The sequence below is a fragment of the Zootoca vivipara genome, chromosome 1 (genome assembly GCF_963506605.1).
Source record: "Zootoca vivipara chromosome 1, rZooViv1.1, whole genome shotgun sequence".
Taxonomy (NCBI): Eukaryota; Metazoa; Chordata; class Lepidosauria; order Squamata; family Lacertidae; genus Zootoca; species Zootoca vivipara.
The window spans coordinates 132,702,521-132,716,678 of NC_083276.1; positions in this window are offsets into that span (position 1 = coordinate 132,702,521).

Here is a 14,158-nt window from a genome sequence, read left to right on the forward strand (position 1 = left end):
TAGTAAAGCTGGCAGATAGCTTTTCCTAAGTGATTTTGGGGTGTTTAATTTAGTTTGGCATTTGCACATATCCAAGGTGATTTATAAACACATGAAGCAGCTTTTAAAAAGGTTTTTTTAAGTAGTAAAAAGAAAGGTTTTTAAAAAATACACAATCAACATTGAAAGCAAAGACCTTTTCATCCAGCTATAAAGCTTGTCAATTGTTTCCCAAAAGTAGGTAGGTGCTGTTTGGGTATTTTAGGAGAAGAACTGGCGCAAGAAAATCGGACATTTTTTATGTATGCTACAACAGCAGCAAGAATTTTAATAGCACAGAATTGGAAGACTGGAGAAATACCATCAAAAGAACAATGGCAAGAGAAGCTGGTGAATTATGCAGAGTTAGCAGAGTTAATGGATAAACTGCGTGAAAAGGACAATAGTGACTTTGGAAAAGAATGTAAAAACTTTTTACAACTTATTTGCAGAAATAACAAAAAAAATGGACTTGTTGGCAGGATTTAAATAAACATTTACAATTTTATTTACAAAGAACAAAAAATATAACAGATATTATGTACAAGCAGCAGAATGTAACATTTGATGTAATAAACCAGAAATGGAAGTTGGGGAAAGTCACAGGGAGGGGGGGGGGAATTGGAAAATGAATGTTAAATAATGATATTGGATATTTGTTATGAGAAAAGAAAACCAATAAAAAAAAATTTTTTTTAAAAAAGGGGGGAAGACATGCAGAGAAGCAAGGATTCCCAAAAGGATTCCATTCCCTTTGCCGGGCATCCTATGTGCCCTTTGACCCATGGGAACACTTGATGCTGGAAACTAGGGATAGAACTATTTTTGACTCAGTTGCCTGAGGTACTCTCAAGCTTGGTGTTAAGAACAAGAAATGGAGTGAATCTATTATTATTCCCGGTGGCAAGGGCCCTCACAGCCCAGTAAAATAACAGAGGCGCCAATGGATATTAAGTGGGAAGTCAGGAGATGGTCTTGGATATTAAGCTGATGTATTCTGTTAGGGTGAGAGAAAGGAGAGAAATAAATATTGTAAAAGGATAAAAAAAACCTTGATAGATTTTTACAGTACTATAGTAAAAACCCTAAATTAGAAAGAATTGGATTGATCTGATGAATGATTAATATCTCAAAATGCTTAGAAAAGTTAAATTATCAGGTCTCAATGCAACTTTAAGAAGTTGCAACTTTTTTCAAAAAAATAATAATCTTGATAGATGTTTATAGTGGACCCTGGGGGTATCCAGTGGAGCTGAGTGGTGGGAAAGACAAACTGAAACACCTCTTCACACATCACGTAGTTAAACTGTGGAATTGCCAGCTGTGCTGATGGCCACCAATTTAGGCAGCCTTCAAATGGGATTAGATAGATGTCTTCATGTGCTGCTCATGGACTTCCAATGGTCATCTGGCTGTCCACCAGGGAAACAGGATGTGGGACTGGTTACATGCCCTCCAACATTTCTCTGATGAAAATAAGGATGTAATAATAATAATAATAATAATAATAATAATAATAATAATAATAATAAATATTTTTACTATTTATACTCCGCCCATCTGACTGGGTTGCCCCAACCACTCTGGGCAGCTTCCACATGTATAAAAACTTCCCTTCAGCCAGATTGGGGGTTGGATAACTCAGAGAAGTTATGAGCTATGCCATGCAGGGCCACCCAGGATGGACAGGTCATAGTGGAGAGTTTTGACTAAATGTGATCCACCTGGAGAAGCAACTGGCAAGCCACTCCAGTATCCCTGCCAAGACAACAGGCATATGAAAGTTATGACGCTGGAAGATGAGCCCCTCAGGTCGGAAGGCGTCCAACATGCTACTGAGGAAGAGTGGAGGACAAGTACAAGTGGATTCAGAGCTGATGAAGCGGCTGGGCCAAAGCCGAAAGGTTGCGGATATGCCTGGAAGCGAAAGGAATGTCCAATGCTGTAAAGAAAAATATTGCATAGGAACCTGGAATGTAAGAAACATGAACCTTGGTAAGCTGGATGTGGTCAAAAATGAGATGCCAAGAATAAATTGAGAGCAGTACATGTGAAAAGGATCTAGGAGTCTTGGTAGACCACAAACTTGACATGAGTCAACAGTGTGATGCAGCAGCTAAAAAAGCCAATGCAATTCTGGGCTGCATCTACCCAGAATCTACTACTGCATCCTACTATAGGAGTATAGCATCTAGATCAAGGGAAGTAATAGTACCATTGTATTCTGCTCTGGTCAGACCTCACCTGGAGTACTGTGTCCAGTTCTGGGCACCACAGTTCAAGAAGGATACTGACAAGCTGGAACGTGTCCAGAGGTGGGCAACCAAAATGGTCAAAGACCTGGAAACAATGCCTTATGAGGAACGGCTTAGGGAGCTGGGCATGTTTAGCCTGGAGAAGAGAAGATTAAGGAGTGATAGGATAGCCATGTTCAAATATATAAAAGGATGTCACATAGAGGAGGGTGAAAGGTTGTTTTCTGCTGCTCCAGAGAAGCGGACACGGAGCAATGGATTCAAACTACAAGAAAGAAGATTCCACCTAAACATTAGGAAGAACTTCCTGACAGTACGAGCTGTTCAACAGTGGAATTTGCTGCCAAGGAGTGTGGTGGAGTCTCCTTCTTTGGCGGTCTTTAAGCGAAGGCTTGACAGCCATCTGTCAGGAATGCTTTGATGGTGTTTCCTGCTTGGCAGGGGGTTGGACTGGACGGCCCTTGTGGTCTCTTCCAACTCTATGATTCTATGATTCAAATCTGAATATTGACATCCTGGGCATCCGTGAACTAAAATGGACAGGAATGGGCGAATTCAGTTCGGATGACCATCATATGTACTACTGTGGGCAAGAATCCTGTAGAAGAAATGGAGTGGCCCTCATAGTCAACAAAAGAGTGGCGAAAGCAGTACTGGGATGCAATCTCAAAAATGATAGAATGATCTCGATACGAATCCAACAGACCTTTTAACATCACAGTAATCCATGTTTATGCACCAACTACCAGTGCTGAAGAAAGTGAAATTGACCAGTTCTATGAAGACTTACAACACCTTCTAGAAATGACACCAAAGAAGGATGCTCTTCTCATTATAGGGGATTGGAATGCTAAAGTAAGGGGGGAGTCAAGATATAAAACTGGCAAGTTTGGCCTTGGAGTTCAAAACGAAGCAGGACAAAGGCTAATAGAGTTCTGTCAAGAGAACAAGCTGGTCATCACAAACACTCTTTTCCAACAACACAAGAGACAACTCTACACATGGACATCACCAGATGAGCAGCATCGAAATCAGATTGATTATATTGTCTACAGCCAAAGATGGAGAAGCTCTATATAGTAAACAAAAACAAGACCTGGAGCTGACTGTGTTTCAGATCATCAGCTTCTTATAGCAAAATTCCAGCTTAAACTGAAGAAAGTAGGAAAAACCACTGGGCCAGTAAGACACAATCTAAATCAGGCATCCCCAAACTTCGGCCCTCCAGATGTTTTGGACTAAAATTCCCATCTTCCCTGACCACTGGTCCTGTTAGCTAGGGATCACGGGAGTTGTAGACCAAAACATCTGGAGGGCCGCAGTTTGGGGATGCCTGATCTAAATCAAATCCCTTATGAATACACATACACACATGGAAGTGAGGAACAGGTTTAAAGATTTAGATTTGGTGGACAGAGTGCCTGAAGAACTATGGATGGAGGCTAGTAACATTATATAGGAGACAGCAACGAAAACCACCCCAATGAAATGGAAATGCAAGGAAATGCAGGAAAGCAAAGTGGCTGTCACACGCTAGCAAGATTATGCTTAAAATTCTACAAGGCAGGCTTAAGCAGTATGTGGACCGAGAACTCCCAGAAGTGCAAGCTGGATTTCGAAAGGGCAGAGGAACCAGAGACCAAATAGCAAACATGCGCTGGATTATTGAGAAAGCTAGAGAGTTCCAGAAAAACGTCTACTTCTGCTTCATTGACTATGCAAAAGCATTTGACTGTGTCGACCACAGCAAACTATGGCAAGTTCTTAAAGAAATGGGAGTGCCTGATCACCTCATCTGTCTCCTGAGAAATCTCTATGTGGGACAAGAAGCTACAGTTAGAACTGGATATGGAATAACTGATTGGTTCAAAATTGGGAAAGGAGTACGACAAGGTTGTATATTGTCTCCCTGCTTATTTAACTTATATGCAGAATTCATCATGTGAAAGGCTAGACTGGATGAATCCCAAGCCAGAATAAAGATTGCCCGAAGAAATATCAACAACCTCAGATATGCAGATGACACAACCTTGATGGCAGAAAGTGAGGAGGAATTAAAGAACCTTTTAATGGGGGTGAAAGAGGAGAGCACAAAATATGGTCTGAAGCTCAACATCAAAAAAACCAAGATCATGGCCACTGGTCCCATCACCTCCTGGGGAGGGGAAGAAATGTAGGCAGTGAGAGATTTTACTTTCTTATGTTCCATGAGCACTGCAGATGGTGATAGCAGTCACGAAATTAAACGACGCCTGCTTCTTGGGAGAAAAGCACTGACAAACCTAGACAGCATCTTAAAAAGCAGAGACATCACCTTGCCTACAAAGGTCCATATAGTTAAAGCTATGGTTTTCCCAGTAGTGATGTATGGAAGTGAGAGCTGGACCATAAAGAAGGCTGATCGCTGAAGAATTGATGCTTTTGAATTATGGTGCTGGAGGAGACTCTTGAGAGTCCCATGGACTGCAAGAAGATCAAACCTATCCATTCTTAAGGAAATCAGCCCTGAGTGCTCCCTGGAAGGACAGATTGTGAAGCTGAGGCTCCAATACTTTGGCCACCTCATGAGAAGAGAAGAATCCTTGGAAAAGACCCTGATGTTGGGAAAGATGGAGGGCACAAGGAGAAGGGGACGACAGACGACGAGATGGTTGGACAGTGTTCTCGAAGCTACCAAAATGAGTCTGACCAAACTACGGGAGGCAGTGGAAGACAGAAGACAAGAATGCCTGGCATGCTCTGGTTCATGGGGTCCCAAAGAGTCCACGACAGAAGAAGAAGAAGAAGAAGAAGAAGAAGAAGAAGAAGAAGAAGAAGAAGAAGAAGAAGAAGAAGAAGAAGAAGAAGAAGAAGAAGAAGAAGAAGAAGAAGAAGGAAAAGCAGGACATTCTGGCATGAAATCAGAAGCCATGATGGCTTTGTAAATCTGGGGCTGTCCCTGGAGAATGGGGATACTTGTAGGGTTTGTGGTTAGGCTTTCGGTGCAATCCAGCAGAGCTCTTCTCATTAGATTTAAGTTTTACTTAATTTTTCCCCCTGTTATGTAATGTGAAAAAAAAATGTAGTTTGATATTTGTTGTCATTGTTAAATATAAAAAGTGGCCATGGCTCAGACTAATGGTCCATCTGGTTCACATCCTGTTTCCCACATTGACCCACCAATGCCTACAGGAAGCCCATGGAAGGACAACCTGAGAGCAAGACAGAAGGGCAGTCATAACCTCTCAGGTTGTCCTTGCTGCTGCTTAACAACTACTCCTCAGTAGCATATTGCCTCTGAACCTGGAACCTCTATGTAGTCATCATTCATTGTTATTAGACATTAATGATGTTGCCCTCAATGGACTTCAACAACCCTGGTGCGGCTGCCTCATCAGGGGCAGCTCAGGAGCTCCTAATTGCCATAACCACTGTGCGCCTGTTCCAAGTACATATCACAACACATTGCTGTTCATACAGTAGGCTTTATTGAGATTTTAATTAAAACATATCAAAGCATAACAAATTAAAACAATTTAACTCAAAATATAAAAGTTCATACAGATACAGTATCATACTTCCAAATTTACATCTGAAAAGTAATTGATATCTAATACATAATTCGACTAAACCTTCCTGTCTAGTCTTTTCCTCTCTAACATCCAAATAAAAAACATACACCTAATATTTCTCTTAAACATATCTAACAAATAAATTTTCCTCTTTTTCCATGTACTTCCTCTTGCCGTGATCTTGGTCTCTTTAAGCTTTTGATAAATTACTGCTTCCCTCACCCAATGTTTCGCCTGCATTTCCTTTTGTTCTATAATCTTTACCTACAGTACTGGTCTCTAGAAATAAATCCAGGATTTTAATGTGGGACATTGTTGCTTCATATAATTTCCGAATTCCCCCCAATTTTGTTCAAAATTTTGTTTACTGCCGCCTCTAATCGAATTGGTTAATTTTGCTAAATCTACATATCCAAATAATTTTTCCTGCCACTCATCAATTTTTGGTATATCTTGTCTTTTCCAGGACGTGATTATTAATATTCTTGTGGCTGCAGTTGCATATAAGAATATTTTTTGATCCTGTTTTTTAATTCCCTCATCTACCATTCCTAACAAAAAAAATTCAGGATTCTTTTTTACATTATACTTCAATATATTTTTTTAATTTCTTCAAAGATCTGATTCCATTTTTTTTATCACATTGTGTCCCTATTTCTTTTTGACACCTCCAGCACAGATTATTTTTTGTCTTATACATTTTGTGAATCTTAATTGGTGTTATATACCACCTATGAAACATTTTAATCATATTTTCCTTGATTTCTTCCGAGGCTGAAAATTTCCAAGAGACTTCCCATAGTTTTCCCCATTGTTCTACTCGAATCGCTTTTCCAAAATCCGATGCCCATTTAATCATAGTTTCTTTTGTTAACTCATCTTTAACCTCCCATTCCAATAAAACATTGTACACTTTAGAAATAATGTTGTTATTATTTTGGAGCAGGTGTTCTTCTAATAGCGAGGGTTTATGCAGTGTCAGGAGTATGGACAGGAGTCAGGCTCTGGGGCCTGTAATGCCTTGCAGGACTGGGGCCTGCCTCAGCTTGTGCTGGGGAAGCAAGGAGTAGTCACCCAGGTGAGGCCACTTGAGATCTCACTGCACCTGGTGGCAGGAGCTGGGAGGGATAAGAGCCCAGCATTTCCCTTCAGCTCTTTGCCACAGCAACGCTATCCGTGCCTGGTTGCATCTGGCCTCTTGATTCTTGCTCCTTGGACCCATGCCTTGCCGACGCCTTGATTCTTGCTCCGTGGACTCTTGCCTTGCCGACGTCTTGATCCTTGCTCCGTGGACCCTTGCCTTGCCGACGTCTTGATCCTTGCTCCGTGGACCCTTGCCTTGCCGACGTCTTGATTCTTGCTCCGTGGACCCTTGCCTTGCCGACGTCTTGATCCTTGCTCCGTGGACCCTTGCCTTGCCGACATCTTGATTCTTGCTCCGTGGACCCTTGCCTTGCCGACGTCTTGATTCTTGCTCCGTGGACCCTTGCCTTGCCGACGTCTTGATCCTTGCTCCTTGGACCCTTGCTTTGCCTTCGCCTTGCTCCTCGACTCTTGGACCTTCGCCTTGCTTCTTGTTCCTTGGACCTTCGCCTTGCTTCTTGTTCCTTGAGCCTTCGCCTTGCTTCTTGTTCCTTGAGCCTTCGCCTTGCTTCTTGCCCCGTGGACCTTCGTCTCTGCCTTGCTCCTTGACCCTGCAACTGCCTGCTGCTGGACCCTTAGCCCTGCTTCTTCATCACCATCTTGCCTCTGGTCCTGACCATAGCTGCCAAGTTTTCCCTTTTCTCGCGAGGAAGCCTATTCAGCATAAGGAAAAATCCCTTTAAAAAAGGGATAACTTGGCAGCTATGGTCCTGACGCCTGCCGACCGGACCGTGACATCCAGGAACTGTTCTTCCAAAGGGATTTTTACAAGAGCTGGTCTTTGTCCGTAATAAAGTATTCTATTCTATTCTATTCTATTTCATATACTGGGATTTCTTGGGGGGAGGGGGGTTGGAACCAAGAAAAAATTCACTGACATCAAAAATAAGGAAGAACTTTCTAACAGTAGAAGCAGAAATTCACCACCAAAACAAGTTGACTATTATATAAAGCTACTGAATGTCCTTCCTTGGAAATTTTCAAGACAAGTTTGGAAGTTTAGCAAAGTGGTGTATCTCAGGAATGCTTCAGGTACAAGATATTTTGTCTCAGATCAGGAAGTGGTATGTGTGTGTACATGTTCCACTGGATCACAACATTGATGAGACACGATTTCAGAAGAATGTTTCTCAACTTTCAATGTGGATTTATGGTAAACAATTAATACCACATTGCCTATTAACCCTCTTTTTTTTAGCATGCCATTTCATATTGATTTTCTAAATAGGCTCTCCATTATCACACATTAAAAATGAGTCAAATCACCTTTGGAAAAGTGCTTGTGCTACAACACAGCAATGCTGAAACATAAGGCCAGCAATTTTCCATCACTTGAAAGGTGATTAGAAACCTAAAAATAAGTTTTGAACCCATGAGGTCAAATACAAATGACTGTAAAATATTCAATAAGCCTTTTTCCACCCTGCTGTCTGCCTTACTTTACTACTTTAATCACATAGCACCATTCTCCCAAGCTTTCTCAGTTCTTTATACAATCATAGAAATGTAGAGCTGGAAGGGACCCCCCAAGGACCATCTAGTCCATCCCCAGCAATGCAGGAATCTCAGCTAAAGCATCCCTGACAGATGAACATCTAACCTCTGCTTTAAAACATCCAAGGAAGGAGAATCCACCATGTTCCAAGGAAGTCTGTTCCACTGTTGAACAGTTATTACTGTCAGAAAATTCTTGCTAATGTTTAGTTGGAATCTCCTTTCTTATAACTTGAAGCCATTGGTTCTGATCCTACCCTCCAGAGCAAGAGAAAACAAGCTTGCTCCATCCTCCATGGGACAGCCCTTTAGATATTAGAAGTTGGGTATCCTATCTCCTCTCATACTCCTCTTCTCCAGGTTAAACATACTCAGGTCCCTCAAACATAAGGCTTGGCTTCCAGACCCTTGATCCGCTTGTTTGCCCTCCTCTGCACACATTCTGCTTGTCAATATCATTCTAAAAATTTGACTCCCAGACTGGACACAGTATTCCAGGTGTGGTCTGACCAAGGCAAAATAGAGTGGTGTGATTACTTCCCTTGATTTGGACACTATATTTCTGCTGATGCAACCTAAAATAGTGCAAGCTTTTTTTTTTTACTGCTACATCACACTGCTGACTCATGTTAAGCTTGTGAGTCTACTAAGACCCCCAGATCCTTTTCACATGTACCACATGCACTCCAGGTGTTCCCCCATTTTATATTTGTTCATTTGGTTCTTCCTGCCTAAGTGTAGAACCTATTCCTATTGTCTCTATTGAAATTCATTTTGTTATTTTGGACCCAATTCTCCAATCTGCTAAGGTCATTTTGAATCCATATTCTGTCTTCTGCAGCATTGGCACCTGCCCCCCCCCTGTTGTCACCTGAAAATTTAATTAGCATTCCTTCATTCATGTTGTTTATAAAGATGTTGAACAACAATGCCCTTCAGTTCATGTATGTTGGTCCTTGAGAGCACTGGGCAAGTTCTATTGGAGCTATCAGAGCCAACTGAGGTTTTAATAATACTCTTAGCCAGGCATCCCCAAACTGCGGCCCTCCAGATGTTTTGGCCTACAACTCCCATGATCCATAGCTAACAGGACCAGTAGTTGGGGGAGATGGGAATTGTAGTCAAAAGTCAAAGCCGCCCAGAGTGGCTGGGGAAACCCAGCCAGATGGGTGGGGTAATAATAATAATAATAATAATAATAATAATAATAATAATAATAATAATAATTAATATATGAGGTTTGCACCAAGTTCATTTTTTAAAAATATTTTATTGATTTTGCATAATAAAGAGAGCATACATAAAAAATACATAACCAATTTTCCACCTACTTCTGTCCACCCTCCACGGGCCCTCTCCTCCCACAAGAGGATCCCCCGAAAAGCGGGCAGTCGACAGTGGTTCATTTTATGATTGAATTTCTACCCACCCCTCCCTCCCACTCCCGGAACCCCCCTCTGCCACCAAGAGACTCCAGGTTGGCAGGAGAGATGAAAGTAAGTATCCATCCCACCATCTATCCACACTTAATCCCCCCTCAAAAGGAATAAAAAACAAAAACTAGAAAAAAAAGAAAGAAAAAAAATACATAAAAAATAATAATTACTAACTAACCATTTTCCATAAACATTGTTTATATATAGGCTTCCCCGATCTCCCCCCTATCTGATTTTCATTTTAAATCTCATTTAACAGTTTTCTTATCATTTTCCTCATTCTATTTCAACCTTCCAATCATATATTCATATACCATCCAAAATCTTTATTAACTTCTCTTTTATTCCCATTTCTCACACCCTCCCTCCCCCAACCCCCAGGTCTCCCCCTGCCACAAAGAGTCCCAGAGGGCGAAAGGAGGCAAGGGGATGATTCTTTTTCCAATTGGGTCCCTCCCCTCCCCCAGCCCCCCCAGCCCTGAAGCCCCCCCTGCCACCAGAAGCTCCCAGCCCGAGGGAGACCAACAAGAGGGGGGAGACACCCAACCATCCCAAATCCTCTTGCCCGAACTAATTTTCTAATGTGCCCAATTACTATTACATCCTAATTTTAACTAACTTAACATTTTCCCTCCCTTGCCACAATTTCCTTCCAAGGACTTCCTTATATTTTAATTCCTTTTTACTTTCCCAATCTTTAATTTATCCTTTATTCTCAATTTTTCCTCCTCCTCCCTCATTCACGGCTATTCCCTTCCATTCCAGCAATGTCCAGAGTTAACAATCCAGTTTTCAAACCTTCTTATCCATCCTAATACAGAATATATTCCTTCCTCCTTCATCCCTCCCCCTTTTTAAACATATTTTGACACCCAAATGTCTCTGTCTTCCCCCCCCCCCCGGTGATCCCATCTTGCTTGCACATTGCGTTTCTTGTGTGCTTTCTGCCACTCAAGCAGCTCTTGTTCCTCCCCCTCGAATTTTTTTTGAGAATTCTCTGCCCCTCAGACAGCTCTTGTATCTCCCCCTCAAAAGGGGGGGGTGTTCCAAGTCGAAATTTGGTCTTTCTCCTCTTGTATATCCAAATCATCCTCTTCTTCTTCAATTATGCTGTAGTTAGATTCATCTGTCCTATCGTCCTCTATTAAAGTTCTTTCACTCATATTCTGTTTCTGTGCATCTTGATTCATTATTTCCATCTGCTGCCGAGTTTTGTCCATTCCGATCTTTATTTCCCATAAGAGTCTCATAACTTTCCTCTGGAAGCCAGGTGCATAGTCTGTTGTTGACATTTCCCCAAGTTTTCAAGGGCAGAGCAGAGCTTGAAAAACAGGAAGTGGTTACAAGTTGCAACTGTTCCGAATGCTGCAAGCTGGAAGCGATGTATCCATTCCAAATGTTGTTACATTAGTTTTTATAATTATTACACTAGGCTGCAACAAATCTCCTGTTTAAACAGTCCAGTCTCTATTTTCCCCAGCCTTTTATTCACCTAGAAGTCTCTATAAACCAATTCCACTATTTCCTTTATATCCTCTCAGTCTGCTTGCTGTTCTGTCCGGGTTGCCGCTTTCGGGAGAGGAAGAGGCTCTTCCCTCTTTAATATCCTCTATTTGCAGGGATTTTCCAGTTTTAATACAGTTCTCCCCCTTTGCCCTGCCTCTGGGGGAGAATTTTCTATCAATCCTTGGAATTGTTCAAATTACGAACCACCTTTCCCCGGCATCGGGTACTTCTCCTCTTACTGCTTCCTCTTTCATCAGTGGGGGGGGGGATCGGCTTCCGTTTTTTCGATCTCACCCCCGTTCCAAATTTAAAGTCCAATTATAATTTTAAATCCTTTTACTCACGGTTCCTGATCTTTTCAATCTTTCTTTAGGAAAAATCCAGCGCTCTCCGCCTCCGGTTCGGAGCTTCCCTCCGCGAGGGTAACGATGGCACTCAATATGGCCCCCACGACTTCAACCCTTCCTGCACCGGGGCTCTTATTAGAGCCTGCCGGCGAGCTGGGGAGTCGAAAATTGGGACTCCGCTGAGCATTTGCCCCAGGGACGCTCGACCCTGGGTTCTATGGGGCGCAGCGTCGCTCCCGCTGCTTTCCCCCCCCCCTCGCAAAGGCGGGCTGCCTTGGAGCTCGAAGCAAACCCCACCAGACGGCGCTGGCGCTGAACCTGGAAGCCCCGGTTTGCACCAAGTTCAAACAAGGTTCATGATGGAGAATCTCATGTCATATTTAAATTATGTCAACCTTTATGCAGTGGTTCCGCTCCTTCCTCCTGGACCGTGTCCAGAAAGTGGTGTTGGGGGAAGAGTGTTCAGACCCCTGGGCTCTCACTTGTGGGGTGCCTCAGGGTTTCATCCTCTCCCCCATGCATTTTAACATCAATATGAAGCCACGGGGAGAGATCACCAGGGGTTTGGGCTGGGTGTCCATCAGTATGTGGATGATACTCAGCTCTACCTCTCTTTTAAATCAGAACCAGTGAAGGCAGTGAAGGTCCTGTGTGAGTGCCTGGGGGCGGTTGGAGGATGGATGGTGGCTAAGAGATTGAGGTTGAATCCCGCTTCAGTTGCCTTCCTTTTTCATACAATTGTAGAGTTAGAAGGGATCATGGGGGTCACCTAGTCCAATCCCCTGCAAGGCAGCAATCAGGTAAATTTCAGGGCCCCTGGGGTGGGGCAGTGTAATGGGCAAAGGCAAGCACAACTTTCAAGCCAAGTAGGCTCTGCCTAACAGGGGTGCTCACTTTTCCAAGTGACCCTATTCAATTTAATTCAACATCCCTAAAAGTTATATTGCTACATTTGCAATTAAAGTAAAGGTAAAGGTAACCCTGACCGTTAGGTCCAGTCGCGGACGACTCTGGGGTTGCGAGGGAACTGGTGTTTGTCTGCAGACAGTTTCTGGGTCATGTGGCCAACAGGACTAAGCTGCTTCTGGCGAACCAGAGCAGCACACGGAAACGCTGTTTACCTTCCCGCCAGAGCGGTACCTATTTTTCTACTTGCACTTGACGTGCTTTCGAACTGCTAGGTGGGCAGGAGCTGGGACCGAACAACGGGAGCTCACTCTGTCATGGGGATTTGAACCGCCGACCTTCTGATTGGCAAGCTCTAGACTCTGTGGTTTAGACTACAGCACCACCCGCTTCCCTAGTGCATTTGCAATTACGCCCCTCAATTAAGCTTCCATAATGTGGACACGAAAGTGCCAGGTTTAGGACTGACCTAGATATCACTTTGGGCTGCTTCTTGCACTGAAGGAGTCCAGGTGACACCACCATTTGTGCAAAACAAGACCTAGTGGACATCAACCTCTGTGACAGGCATCCCCAAACTGCGGCCCTCCAGATGTTTTGGCCTACAACTCCCATGATCCCTAGCTAACAGGACCAGTAGTCAGGGAAGATGGGAATTGTAGTCCAAAACATCTGGAGGGCCAAAGTCTGGAGATGCCTGCCCAGTGATGTCTAATAAACTCCAGGATTACACAAATCAGAGAAGTGTGCAAAAGGATGACAAATATTTCATAAAAATTCCTTGGGTATTCAACATCTGTGTCAAAAGCTGAAGATTTAATATCCAGCAAATGAGTGAACAACTTAAAACTATCATGGGGAATAAGGATGCAACATCCCACCTTCTGTCATCCAGAATGCTCCTACCCGTAGAAGGAGTCACCATCCAAGTGCGAGGAAATACTGCCACCAACTGGTCAGATGGATGTCAGTAAGCCACTTTTCATCTTTAACTGGAGCAACCAGATGATATACAAACACAGATGTTGCAACTTAAAAACTTTACTGAAATCATTAGGGCACATGTACCCAAACTGCCAGCACAAACAAACCTTGCATTGGGAAGTATTTGTTTAAATGTCCGAGTCACTTTCAAATGACCCCTTTGCAACATGTGCTTTTGAATTAGAAAACAAGTGACCATCCATTCATCCATCCTTCCAAAGACAATGGAAATTGGTTGCAGAAATTGCAGGTAAGTAACAGTAAGTAACAGGCTAATAGAGTTCTGTCAAGAGAACAAGCTGGTCATCACAAACACTCTTTTCCAACAACACAATAGACGACTCTACACATGGATATCACCAAATGGGCAGCATCGGAATCAGATTGATTATATTCTCTGCAGCCAAAGATGGAGAAGCTCTATACAGTCAGCAAAAACAAGACCTGGAGCTGACTGTAACTCAGATCATCAGCTTATTATAGCAAAATTCCAGCTTAAACTGAAGAAAGTAGGAAAA